Source organism: Chrysochloris asiatica, unplaced genomic scaffold (assembly GCF_000296735.1).
Source record: "Chrysochloris asiatica unplaced genomic scaffold, ChrAsi1.0 scaffold00100, whole genome shotgun sequence".
Classification (NCBI taxonomy): Eukaryota; Metazoa; Chordata; class Mammalia; order Afrosoricida; family Chrysochloridae; genus Chrysochloris; species Chrysochloris asiatica.
In genome coordinates, this window is record NW_006408618.1 from 10,465,844 (window position 1) to 10,473,202 (window position 7,359).

A 7,359-nucleotide genomic window follows, 5' to 3' on the forward strand; every position below is an offset into this window, starting at 1 on the left:
ATAGGCTTCCTGATCAGTCCAGGAACAAACACTGGGTTTGCATGAGCTATGGAAGCAAAATGGTTCATGGAAATTCTCTGCAGCATCTTTTCCTACTGCTCAAAGTGCTGCTTCTACCAAGCTCACATATAATTTTTATCTTCACATAATCCATATCTTCTCTCAGACTGACCAGATCTTCTGCATCCCTGGAATGGGTACTCCTCTCAGCACCTGTGAGAGCAGGCAGGGGTTCCTGACTAGCTAATGGCTGCCTGCACCTTTAATAGAGATGTGCATTGCAGGTGGGCTGCACTACCCACTGAACTCAGGCCATAGTAGAAGTGTATCCAACTCAACTGGATTTCTCTGAGTCTTGATGCATTACCTGTAAAATAAGGATAACAGTTATTTTGCAATGGACTTTTAAAAAACTTTTTATTGTGAATTGAGTGAACATTTACAGACAAGATCACCAGTTTTACATTTCACAAACCATATTTCGTTTCATCTTGATGATTGCCATCCCCTCCACGCAACAACAGTTACCCCGCTGTCTTTCTGTCATTTCATTCCACCCACCCTCCCATCCCTTCTCAACTTTGTCCTTAGGGAAATGTTGCCCTTTGATCATGAGTGATTGACCATTCCATGGAAAGCATACCTTGCGATATGCCTATCTAATGCTTGGCTGAAAACTGGGTCACAAGGGTGAGTTCCTTTCCAGACCCACAGGGTGGTCGAGGGCCAGAGTCTCAAATTCCTCCAGTCTCTTTCTAAACAGTTGTTGTCATTGTGATGTTCCATCAAGTCGATTCTGACCCATAGTGACCCTGTATAGGGTTTCCAAGGAATAGCTGGTGAGCTTGAACCACTAACCTTGCAATTCAAACAACTTTGCAATCTGATGACATATTAACCCACAGCACCACACCAGGACTCCATCAATAAGCCTGGTCTTTTAATCTTTTTTTTTTAATATAATTTTGAGTTTTGGTCTATGTTTACTGCCGTTCTATCTGGAACCTTCTAATGTGATCTCTCTCAGAGCAGTTGATAGTGTAGCCAGGCACCATCTAGTTTTTCTGGTCTCAGAGTCATGGAGACTGATGGTCATGTGTTCCTTTAGTCCTTTATACTCATTTGATTCCAAGCCTCTGCAATTCTCATCACTCTTCTTTCTTCCTCACATGGACAGACAATAACTCTATCTCATGAGCTTTTAAGATCCCAGATGCCACTCACTAAAGTTGGAGTAGAACAATGTCTTTGTCGACTATGTTATGCCGATTATCCATGGTGTCCCCTGAGCCCACAGGCCCAGCAACTCATCCCTTTAAGATATTTGATAAGACCTAAGAAGTTTTCATCATTTTGCCTGTTGTATGCTTCACCACGTTCACAGATGTATTTGCAGGAAAGGTAAATACCCATGTACAAATACCCTCTTTCAAACATATATTTCTGGGATATATAAATATATATATAGTTGTTGTTAAGTGCTGTTGAGTTGGTTCTGACCCATAGTGATCCTGTTTAAGATTTCTGAGGAGCAGCTGGTGAGCTTTAACCACTGACCTTGCAGTTCAAACCAACTTTGCAGCCCAGTGCATTAAGCCACAGCACCACACCAATAGTTCATATATGTGTATATGTATATGAGATAAATAAATCCCACTCTTCTTCCATACCCATTCAGCCTGTGTCTCCGTCCATGTAGCTACCCACAGAATACTGTTGTCCCAAAGTAATGCTTTTTACCTCTATCCTCTACTACCATTTACCTCTATCCTCTTTAGCTCTGGCATACCTTTACCTGGTTTCATCATACTTCTGCCAACTTCCCTCTTCTTGTATATTGCCCTACCCCTTGTATATTGCTCTCCCCATCATCTGAGTTAATTTGTGTGTACCCTCTAACTGGTGAATTATTCTCCCTTCCCTCCCATCCCTAGTAACCATCAAAGAATCATTTTTTAGCATGAAAACTTCTTACTGAGTTTTTACAACAGTAGTCTCATACAATATTTGTTCTTTTGTGATTGACTAATTTCACCCAGCATAATGTCCTCCAAGTTCATTCATGTTATGAAGTGTTTCCCAGATTCATTATTATTCTTCAAAATTGCATAATGTGTATGTACCAACATTGCATTGTGTGTATGTACCAAAGTTTGTTTATCTATTCTTCCATTGATAGACTGTCTCCATCTTTTTACTATTGTGAATAGTACTGCTATGTGCTTGGATGTGCATGTATCTACTCATGACCTGGCTCTTATTTCTTGTGGATATATACTGAGTAGAAGGATTGCTGGGTCATATGGCATTTCAACTTCCAACTTTTTAAGGATGTGACAGACCATTTTCCACAGTGGTTGAACCATTTTACAGTCCCATCAACTGTGTAGGACGAGGGTCCCAGTTTTTCCACACCTTCACCAGCATTTGTCGTTTTCTGTATTTATTTTTTTTAAAACATTGCCATTAATGCTGGTATGAGTGATATATCTTTGTTTTGATTTGCATTTCTCTAATGGCTAATGATCTTCACCAAGAACATTTTTTCATATGTTTATTGTTTACCTGAATGTCTTCCTTGGTGAAGTATTTGTTTATGTCAGGTGTCCAGTTATTAATTGGGTTGTGTGTCTTTTTCTTGTAGAGATGTTGTCGTTTTCTCTAAATTTTAGAGATTATTCTTTGTCTGGTATGTTGTTGCTAAAAAAAAAAAAAAAATGTTCCCCATCTGTGGGCTCCCTTTTTACTCTTTTGGTGGAATTTTTTGGTACACATAAGTATCTAATTTTAGAAGATTCCAGTCATCTATTTTGTCTTCTACTATTTGTGCATTTTTAGTAATATTTGATAATATATTTATGGCATGTATTAGAGTTCCTAAGTTTGTCCTTAAAGAGCTCTGGTAGTGCAGTGGTTACGAATCGGGATGCTAACCTCAAGGTTGGCAGTTTGAAACTACCAGCCATTCCATGGGAGACAGATATTTTTATTTTGATAATCTTTTTAGTTCTATGTTCTACATTTAGGTCTTTAATCCACATTGAGTTTGCTTTTGTATATGGCGTGAGATATGGGTCTTGTTTCATTCTTCTACAAACAGATTTCTAGCTTTGCCAGCACCGTTTGTTGAAGAGACTACCACTTCCCGACTTAATGTGTTTTGACCCTTTTTTCAAAGATCAGCTGATTACATGTGGGTGGAATTACTTCTGGGTTCTGATCTCTGTTCCACTGAACTATGGATCTTTTGTTGTACCAGTGGTTGGTTGTGTGCCACCAAGTCAGTTCTGACTCATAGTGAGGCTGTAATCTTTACTGGAGTAGAAAGCCTCATCTTTCTCCCATGGAGCACTGGTAGATTTGAACTGCTGACCTTGCAGTTAGCAGCCTAGCTCATGATCCACTATGCTACCAGGGTTCCTTTACTATATTAGTACCAGGCTCTTTTGACCACTGTGACTGTGTACTATGTTTTGAGATCAGGAAATGAGAAGTCTCCAACTTTTTCTCCTTTTTAAGCAGTACTTTGTTTATCTGAGGTCTCTTTCCTTTCCACATAAAGTTAGCGATCAGTTTTCCCATCTCTTTGAAAAATGATGTTGGACTCTGGATTGGGATTGCATCATATCTATAGATTGCTTTGGGTAGTGTTGACATTTTCACAATATGAAGTCTTTGTTTCCATGGTCATGATATAGTTCTTCCATTTTTGTAAGTCTCTTGGTTTCTTGTAATAGTGTTTTATAGTTTTCTTTGTATAAGTCTTTTGTTTCTCTCGTCAGATTTATTCCTAAATATTTTATCATTTGGTAGGATAAGCACTTGACCTCAAGACCGGTTTGCACCACAAGGTCAGTGGTTCAAACTCACTAGTTGCTCCTCAACTGTTTGATGAAGGTAATCTATTTAAGCCAATTTATTTAATCATGTGCAACTACTTCATCTAAGGAGCTCTGGTAGTGTAGTGGTTACAAATCAGCTGCTAACCTTGGTTAGCAGTTCGAGAGTACCAGGTGTTCCAAGGGAGAATGATGAGGCTTTCTGCTCCTGTAAAGATTTACTGCCTTGGAAACCATGTACATGGTCGCTATGAGTCGGAACCAACTCCACGTCACAAAACAACAACAACTACTTACTTTATCTACAACATCTAGACCAGTGTTTGACCTAGCAACTGGGCACCATAGCTTAGCCAAGTTGACATATAAAATTAACCATCAGCGTACTATATTGTTATCCTCATTTTACAGAGGAGGAAACTGAGGTATAAAAGAGGTTAAGAAACTTGCCTAAGGTCGTATAGACAGCATGGAGCATGGTGGCTCTGTAGGATAAGCACTGGAGTCCTGGTGTGGCACTGTGTGTTAATGTGCTGGGCTGCAAGGTCGGTTTGCACCACAAGGTCAGTGGTTCAAGCTCACCAGCCACTCCTCAGAAACCCTATACAAAGCTGCTATGAGTTGGAACAGACTTGATGGCACTTAACAACAACATGAACCAAAAGGTCAGTGGTTTGAGCCCATCAGTCGACCTGCAGGAGAAAGATATTGCTTCCTGCTCCTGAAAAGATTCACAGACTCAGAAGCCCTATACAGGCTTGTTATGAGTGGGAACTGACTTGATGGCACTTAACAACAACACTATACAAGTCCACAGCCCGGGTTCCCAACCAAACCAATAGTTTGGTATTTCCCAACAATTCTATTCTGAGTCCACTTAGGTCCCCTGACTCAGAAGGGAAGGGGAAGGAGAGGTGGAATCCTGCCTCAGCATTTTAACAGCCTAGCACAGGTAATTCTAGAATGCATGATACTCCCTTACCCTACAGGGGGGCCTGGCCTAGGAAAGCAGGGCTCACTTCTGTTTTTACAAATGTCAAGTGGGACATGATGACTCAGTGCAGCAGTGGTCAGGACAGTCCATGGCTCCATGCACTAAGCAAGGACAGTAGTGCTTGAAAACCCTATGCAGGGTCACTGTGAGTCAGAATATACTCTTCAACATATCACGTCTTAGTGTAGCTGTGAGGTTTAAATAAACACATGCAGAACGCTTGGTTAATGCACAGCAAACTAGCTATTTTATAAAGGGATTCCCCATCCTTCCTCTCAGCTGAACTCTTGACTGGAATCAATTTACAAGGAAGGAGACTGGCAGGTTCGCCAGGAAAGATAGGAACCAGAGAAACCAGACACCCCACCCAAAGCTGTTCGTCAGGGCAAGTAAAAGTTCCTCCTAAGCAAAGCAGTGGCGTCCTGGCATGGCGCTGTGGGTTAATGCGGCAGACTACAAAGCCGTTTGAACTGCAAGGTTGGCAGCTCAAGGCTCCTTGGAAACCCTATACAGGGTTGTTATGGGTCGGAATCGACTCAACGGCACTTCACAACAACAACAATAAGCTATGGGAGTCCTGGTGTGGTGCTGTAGAATAAGTACTAGACTGATAACTGCAATCGGCAGTTCAAACCCAGCAGTCACTCCTCCTTAGAACCCTTATACAGGGTCGCTATGAGTCAGAACCAACTTGACAGCACTTCTCAACAAGAAGAAATACAATGGGAACCCCTGGATGTTGTAAATGGTTAATGTTGTTGTTGTTGTGAAGTGCTGTTGAGTCGGTGCTGACCCATAGTGACCCTGTATAGGATTTCCGAGGAGTAGCTGGTGAGCTTGAACCGCCAACCATGCAGTTCAAACAGCTTTGCAATCTGGCGCATTAACCCACAGCGCCACACCTGGTTAATGTGCTGGGCTTCTAACTGAAAGACTGGAGGTTACAGTCAACTCAGAGGAGCTTTAGAAGAGAGACCTGCTGATCTGCTGAAATATCAGCCACTGAGGACCCTGTGGGACCCTCTGACTCATGAGGTACCAAGAGTGAAAGTGAATTGACTCCATTCACTGGTAGCAACAGAACAGTCCAGTGTCTCTTTAGGCTTCTTTGTGGCCCAGGATATGGGCCTCACACAGGAAGTATCTTGTGCAGTTGGTCCCTCTCTTGCACAGCTGCTTGGCCTGTGAAAACAGGCTGAGGAGTAGCAGGTGATTGGAGAAGCCAAGACAGGGTCTCAGCCCAGCAGGGTCTTGGCTGGGAGCTGGGGTCTGCTCTCTTGAGAGTATATCTGAGCGTGAGCTCAGAAAGGACCTGGTTAGGAGGCAGCCACGACCTGCTCAAGGAAACCTGAAAAACAGGCTTTTCCCTCCTGGAAGGATAGGCTATCAATAGGGTGTGCCTCCTACTAGGTGAGGGAGCACCATGAGTGAGAGCAGGAAGAGGTGTGGTCTTAGAACTGGAACATTCATAAAGCTGAGCAGAAAGAGGAATGTCTCTCTGGGAGCCTCTGCTTTGTTATCATGAGCCGTGATAATGGAGGATGGGAAGGAAGGTCTCCAACATGTTGTTGTTGTTAAGTGCCATGGAGTGGGTTCCAACTCATAGCAACCCTGTATAGGGTTTCCAAAGAGCAGCTGGTAGGTTTGAACTTCCAACCTTGTGGTTCAAATTGACCTTGCAGTCCAGAGCTTTATCCGACAGTACCACACCAGGACTCCAACATAGACAAAGGGATCTGGCATCAGAACAGACAGGGGCCAGTGTCTGAGTAAGAGGGGCAGAGAATAAGACCTTCTTGTTAGTACTGCCTTTGAAGGAAGGTCCAAAAGGAGGAGTTCTGAGATCAAGACAGGGGTCATTTGCCCTGAGATGAGATCACGCTTGCCAAAATTGAACGAAGGAAGGAAATTCAGAAAAAGCAATGATGGGTCCAGAAGGCAGGCAAGGGGAGCTCCTGGGTGGTGTAAATGGGTAAGTAGCTAACTGTAAAGTTAATGGTATAAACCCACCCTGAGTTGCCTCCACAAACAAGCCTGGTGTTCTACTTACAAATGGTCACAGCATGAACACCCTACGGAGCCCAGCTCTACTCCCGCACACATGGAATCGCCCTAAGTCCCAGAAAGCCTTTGATCCAGAGCTGTAGGGAGAAGGCCAGGTAAGGCACTGAGTGGGGTCAGCCCAAGAAGAAGCTCATGGCTTTGTGTGGACTTTTGTGTGGGCATCTGCTTTTCCATTTCTCTTAGTACTAAGATTTAAGGGAGATGTTGCAAAATCCTGAAGGTTGTTACATTTATTGCAACCCCTTTTGAATATCCCAGTAATTTTCTGAGGCAGGAGTATTTTACTTGGCAGAGACTCTGATAAGTTCCATGGTGTTAAAAGGATTTGTACATGTGGGTCAGTTCAAACTGCTGCACATAGTGACAAGGTCAGACTTCGGACAGAAAAGGCAGATTTGACATGCAACACTCACACTGAGAAGGGCCAGAAACTCTATGCTACAAGGATGACCCATTTGACAT